Raw genomic sequence first — 7,569 nt, 5'->3', positions numbered from 1 at the left:
CAGCATTCCTGTATGTGATGCAGTGCCGTCTAAGGGCCCGAAGACCCCGGGCATCCATTATGGTTTTCCGGCCTTGACCCTTATGCACAGAGATTGTTCCAGATTCTCTGAATCTTTGGGTGATATTATGCACTGTAGATGATGATAACTTCAAACTCTTTGCAATTTTTCTCTGAGAAACTCCTTTTTCATATTGCTCCACTATTTTTCGCCGCAGTATTGGGGGAATTGGTGATCCTCTGCCCATCTTGACTTCTGAGAGACACTGCCACTCTGAGAGGCTCTTTTTTTACCCAATCATGTTGCCAATTGACCTAATAAGTTGCAAATTGGTCCTCCAGCTGTTCCTTATATGTACATTTAACTTTTCCGGCCTCTTATTGCTACCTTTCCCAACTTTTTTGGAATTTATAGCTCTCATGAAATCCAAAATGAGCCAATATTTGGCATGAAATTTCAAAATGTCTCACTTTCAACATTTGATATGTTATCTATATTATATTGTGAATAAATATAAGTTTATGACATTTGTAAATTAGTCCATTCCTTTTTTACTCACAATTTGTACAGTGTCCCAACTTTTTTGGAATTGGGTTTGTAATTCTTACGGCTTTCTTAAAAAAAAAAAAAACGAACATGTCTATACTTACCTTCTCTGTCAAGTATTTTTGCACAGAGCACCCTCGATTCTCTTCTGCTCTGCCCCCCCCGGGCGCTCTGGCCCCCCCCTCCTGCCGATTGCCCCCACAGCAAGCAGCTTGCAATGGGGGCACCCAAGCAGGCTCATTCCTGAGCCGCGACCCTTCATGTCCATTCACACACAGAGCCGTGGCTTGGGCCCGCCCCCTTTCCCTCTTCATTGGCTCACTGGCTATGATTGCCATTCATACAGGTTCATAAACATGAGCTGCCTTCAAATCTGTAACATAGAATCCAAAAATCTGTGTCTAAGAATGTTTGCTTTATGTACTTACATGTATAAACGCATTTATACTTTTTTGTAAGTGCGTAAATTAAGTCGAAAGGAAGGGGAAAATAAATGATCATAAAAACAAATTATGTAATTGTACGCGTCTTTACACATTTAACCACTTAACGCCAAATGATGTACATGTACAACATTTGGCTTTAAGTGGTTGTTCCGGGATGATACCTGCAGCTACAGTTATTATCCAGGTATTGTTCTTTAAAGCCGGCGGTCAGGTTTTATGTAATAGCCACCCTAGCGGCTAATTAGCTGCCGGATTGCTTCTACAGGTGGCAGGAGGGGTGCCTCTCCAGGAGCTCCCGTCCTGGCGGCGAGCCCAGAATAAAAGTCACTGGAAGGTCCCCGATGATCTCTGTGGTATAGGAAACAGGAAGCCACATCACTTCTTGTTTCTCAGATGTACACAGCACCATTTTGGGCAAAGCATCGGAACACCCCAATCTTTGTGTGATCAGATGCTTTAAGGGCAGAGGAGAGGTGTGGGGTCTAATAGATCTCAGATCCTTTCTTAAATAAAGCCTGTCACTGCCTATTGCTGTTACAAGGGATGTTTACAAAAAGTTTAAAAAAATAAATAAAAGAAAAAGAAAAGAAAAAAATGAACGCGCTCTTGTCCCCCCATGCTTGCGTACAAAGGCAAATGCATTTGTTAGTCCCGCACACATATGTAAACAACTATCGCACCACACATGTAAGGCATTGACACAAACATCAAAGCGAGAGCAGTAATGCTAGCACTAGACCTCCTCTTTAACTCTAAACTGGTAACCTGTAAAGGCTTTTAAAGAATCGCCGTAGTTTGTCCCCATTCCACGAGCAATTTTAAAGCATGACATGTCAGGTCTCTATTTACTCGGCGTAAAATCATCTTTTATATTTTACCAAAAATTGGAAATTGTATTGTGTTTGTGTGCATTCAAATTCATTAAAGTGTATTTTCCTGTGCCTGCATTGGTTTCCCCCCACACTCCAAAGAAATGCTTAGAAAGATCAGTTTGTAAATGGATATAAAATAAGATAGAATTCAGAGAGTAGTGGTTAATGATTCTTACTCTGAATGGTCTAAGGTTATCAGTGGTGTACCCCAAGGTTCAGTGTTGGGACCCTTACTTTTTAATACCTTTATAAATTATATAGGGTCTGGGATTAAAAGTAGCATTTCAGTCTTTGCAGATGACACCAAGCTTTGCAGTGGAATAACTTCTTTACAGGATGTCTCCGACTTACAAGCTGACCTCAATGCACTGTTTCATTGGGCAACTATGTGGCAAATGAGGTTTAATGTTGATAAATGTAAAGTTATGCACTTGGGGGCTAAGAATATGCATCATACATATTAGGAGGAGTAAAACTGGGGGAATCCATAGCGGAGAAGGATCTGGGTGTTCTGGTAGATCATAAGCTTAATAATAGCATGCAATGCCAAGCTGCAGTTTCCAAAGCAAGTCCTTTCTTGTATTAACAGAGGCATGGACTCCAGAGAGAGATATAATTTTATCCCTGTACAAATCATTATTAAGACCTCATCTAGAACATACAGTTCAGTTTTGGGCACCAGTTCTCAAAAAGGATATCAGGGAACTGGAGAAAGTGCAGAGAAGAGCAACCAAACTGATAAGAGGCATGGAGGAGCTCAGCTATGAGGAAAGATTAGAGAAACTGAATTTATTCTCTCTGGAGAAGAGGAGATCAAGTGGGGATATGATCAACATGTATAAAAATACATAAGGGGTCTATATAGTGACCTTGGTGTTGAGTTATTCACTTTAAGGGCATCACAGAGGACACGGGAGCACTCTTTACGTCTAGAGGAAAAGAGATTTTGTCTTCAAATACAGAAAGGTTTTTTCACCGTAAGAGCTGTGAAAATGTGGAATTGACTCCCTCCAGAGGTGGTTCTGGCCAGCTCAGTAGATCCAGGCAATATTCGATTGCCTCTCGGGGGATCAGGAAGGAATTTCCTTCCCCTGCTGTAGCAAATTGGATCATGCTTTGCTGGGGTTTTTTCGCCTTCCTCTGGATCAACAGCGGGTATAGGATTGTGTATATGGGATTGTATGGTTGTGTTTTCTTTTTTCTTTTTTATTGGTTGAGCTAGATGGACATTTGTCTTTTTTCAACCTGACTAACTATGTAACTATGCTGGAAGGTTACTTGGCTCCAGTCTAAATTGGCCCTAGTATGTGTATGTATGTATGTGAGTTAGGGACCTTAGATTGTACGCTCCTTGAGGGCAGGGACTGATGTGATTGTACAATATATATGTAAAGAGCTGCGTAAATTAACGGCGCTATATAATTAACGGTAATAAATAAATAAATACATTTTTGCCAAAGAATTTCCATTCAAAAAGCAACTGCGCAAATACTATGCGCCCTAAAAAAGTTGCAAAACCCATCATTTTAAATAATAGGGTCTCTTCCAAAAAAAATTATAAATAATGTTTGGGGATTCTAAGTAATTTTCTAGCAAAAAATACTGTTTTTTACTTGTAAACAAAAAGTGTCAGAAAAAGGCTGGGTCTTCAAGTGGTTGTAATAACATCAGTGGAATTTTTTGGCCATGTCAATGAAGCCTAAAAGCAGTGTTTTTAACCACTTGCCAACCGCCTTATAGCAGTTTTACTGCCACAGGGCGACCACACTGCGCAGTATCACACATATATATATATATATATATATATATACAGTATGTGATCCTGCAATTCCGGGCATCGGGAGCGAGTGCGCACCACTGGCGGCTTGCTCCTCCTGTGATTCTACACCGATAATAACCAATGCGGCTGTTATTACAAGCTGCGAGAGGGGACACACCCCGACCCCCCTCCCGCCGCTCGCCTGGGCTCTCCTGTCCCACCGGGAGACCTGACCGAGCAGCCGGCATGTCCGCCGACTTGCCAGAGACCAGAACAAGGCCGGAGTCGGCTTTGAGCAGGTCTCAGATATAGTAACCCGGGAAGCGAGGTCATGACATCACTTCTGGTTTACTGGGATACTAAAAGCGACAGTTTTTGAAGATCAAAAGTATTCAAAAACGCTGATCTTGGAAATTTGAATGCTTTCAAGGGCTAAGGAGGGATATGGGGTCTTATAGACCCCAGATCTCTTCATAAAGAGCACCTGTCTTGTGCCCTATTGCTGTCACGAGGGATGTTCCTTGTGACAGCAATAAAAGTGATAGAAAATAAATAAAATGAAACCAGCAGTGTAAAAATAAAAAATAATATAAATAATAATTAAGAAAAAAAAAAGTAAAGTGGCCCCGTCCCCCTGTACTATCGCACAAAGGTGAACGCGTGCGTCGGTCTCACAAGCACGTAAACCGTTATCGTCCCATACATGTGAGGTATCACCACGATCATCAGATCATGGGCAGTAATTCTAGCACTGGAACTCCTCTGTACATCTAAAGTGGTAACCTGTAAAGGCTTTTAAACCTTCATCTATGGATAGTAAAATTTATATTGTTTTTTGTAGGGGCATGCGCAATTTTAAAAGGGTGTAGTTTGGTAACTATTTTCTTGCCGCGACATAATCTTTTATAATTTACAAACATTTTTTGAATTAAAATTCAAAAAAGTGTGACATAAAAAATTGCAAAACTTGGGTTAAGTATTGTGTTTTTGTTCCAATAAAATTTAAAAAAGTGTAATTTTTTCCCCAAAAACTGCGTTTATAGAACCGCTGAGCAATTACCATGTGGCATAAAAAATTGCAAAACCCACCAATTTATTCTCTAGGGCCTCTTCTTTTAAAAAATATATAATGTTTGGGTATTCTAACACATTTTTTAGCAAAAAAAAAAAAATTTTCACATAAAAATAAAAAGTCCTAGAAAATGCCTGGTCTTTAAGTGGTTAAAGCGTAAAAAAAAATAATATTGCAGAGGTGATCAAATACCACCAAAAGAAAGCTCTATTTGTGGAGGAAAAAAGTGAAAAAAGATGTATTTGGGTACAGTGTCGCACGATAGCGCAATTGTCAGTTAAAGTAACGCAGTGCCGTTTGGCCTGGTCAGGAAGGGGGGTAAATTTAAGGGAGCTGAAGTGGTTAAAGTTCAGTCTGCATGAGGCCTAAATCTTTGTTATTTTATTTTAGCAGGGTTCCCTGAGACCTATAAAGGATATAAAGTATAACTAAAGGCAAAACTTTTTTTTTAGTTTTGGATAGAGTGCAGAGGGATTTGAACCCTTGTCAGGTTTTTATCACTGTCTGTATCCCTGTTAAGGAGATTTCCCCTCTCTATTTGTCCTGCTTACCATTATAATTAAAAGTAAAAGTAAAAGAAAATCCCACATTTTTAGTTGTCCCCATGTAATAGAGGGGAAATATTCCAATGGGGACACTAGTTCTGATGACCTGAGGGTCCCCAAGAAATTCCCCTAAAGTTGTTGTTAACCCACTATAAGCATGCCATCCCCTCTGTTATATAACGCTATGTGTCCCTGTGCTGTATAAATAAATGTTGATTATACCTTATATCAGAGTGTCTCCCGGCGCTCACGTGACTCCTTGGCTCTCTCCTCCCCCAGGCTGACAGCTATAGCAAGCTGGGCCGAGCACTCAAACTGACATCAGCTGGGGGAGGAAAAAGATCAGATGAGTCACGTGAGCGCCGGGAGACGCTCAGGTATAATCTGCATCTTTTTTATACAGCAAGGGCACAGGTACACATAGTATTATATAACAGAGGGGATGGCATGCTTATACTACAGACATGAGAGCAGCAGGAGGGGATGATGGCGGAGTGGACGGAGCTGACAGGCAGAGAGGGGAGGGGGGAGAAAGGACAGAGGAGAGCTGCAGATGATGGAGGCACGTAGACTGTAGGGTTGCCACCTCATCCCTTATAACCAGGACACACATTATTTGCACAGGTTCTGTGGCTGATTAAGGGGGTAATTAACCACTTGCCAACTGCCGACAGTAATCCTACTGCGGCAGTGCGGCTCCCCTGGGTCCAGCGATGTAGACCTACGTCACTGGACTCCTAGTGGACTCTCGCGCGCACCTCTGGAGGCTCTCTCCCGCTGTGTTTAGACACAGCGGGAGTCGGGCCGGAGGAGGAGAGGTGGTGATCACCGCTTCTCTTTCCCGATCGGCGGGGAAAGTGTGAGAAGACCCGCCTGCTTATGTAAACAAAGCAGGCAGATCTTCTCAGTGACAGACAGGGAGAGATCACAGGATTCAGCATAGCTGAACCTGCGATCTCTGTCTATGTCACAGAACCCCCCCCCCCACACACACACGTCAGTAAGCATGAGGCAAACATTTAACTCTTTGATCACCCATAGGGTTAACCCCTTCCCTGCCAGTGCCATTATTACAGTAACAGTGCATATTTATAGCACTGATTACTGTAGTAATGTTACTGGTCCCCCCAAAAGTGTCAAAAATGTCAGTTAGGGGTCTGATCTGTCTGCCGCAATGTCGCAGTCCCACAAAAATTTGCAGATCGCCGCCATTACTAGTAAAAAAAAAAAACAATAAAAATGACATAAATCTTACCCATAGTTAGTAGACGCAATAACTTTTGCGCAAACCAATCAAAATACGCTTATTGCGATTTTTATATGTAGCAGAAAACAAATTGTCCTAATATGTTAAAAAATTCTGATTTATACATTTGGGGGGGGGGGGGGGGTGTTATATAGCAGAATGTAAAAAATATAATTTTTTTTCAGAATTGTCGCTTTTTTTTTGTGTATAGCCCAAAAAATAAAAATCGCACAGGTGATCAAATACCACCAAAAGAAAGCTCTGTTTGTGGGACAAAAAGGACGTCAAATTAGTTTAGGTACAGCGTCGCACGACCGCGCAATTGTCCGTTAAAGTCACGCAGTGCCGAATCGCAAAATACCCCCTGGTCAGGAAGGGGGTAAAATCTTCAGGGGCTTAAGTGGTTAAAGTGGTTAAGTTCACTTAGTGCCTTATGTGCATTATATTAGCCTCAGAACCTTTGTAATTAATATGTGTCCTGGATTAAAGGGATGAGGTGGCAATCTTAGTAGACTGACCACGGTGTCAGGGCTCAGCAGCCATGATAAACTGTGGTCAGTTTACGGGGGGGGGGGGACAGAACCAGGCAGGATAAACCAGGTATTTCAAGTAATACGGGGGGACAAATGACACAGCACAAGCACTGTGCTTTTATTTATGCTTTAAAGGGGACAGGATTCCATTTTTTTTAGGGTAACAAACACTTTAATTTTTAGAGATTTCCTCTCCCTTTCTGTTTGGCTATGGGACAGGAAGTGAAGGGAAATCTCTGCAATGGGACACAGATGGTGGGAAAAAAAAATCAGACAGGGGTTATATCCTTCCTTTACTCGATTCAACGTGAAGAAATAAAGTTTTGCCTAGAGTTCTACTTTAAGGGTTCCTCCTGGGTGGAGAAATCCTGGACTAGTGTCTTCAGGGGCCCCTGGGGGCCAAACATCTGGATGCATCTCTCAGGACACAGGATGGCCACCAGGGAAATAGACCTTGTCACTTTTCTATGACAGGGTCTCTTTACGGATGAAAGTTGCGTCTGTGACGCGTTCTCCCGCAGACGTCAGGAATGTTTTCATACCGACTTCT

The sequence above is a fragment of the Pelophylax lessonae genome (genome assembly GCF_965119305.1).
Source record: "Pelophylax lessonae genome assembly, chromosome: 12".
Classification (NCBI taxonomy): Eukaryota; Metazoa; Chordata; class Amphibia; order Anura; family Ranidae; genus Pelophylax; species Pelophylax lessonae.
The sequence above is the reverse complement of the archived record's forward strand: the minus strand, read 5'-3'. Positions refer to the sequence as shown.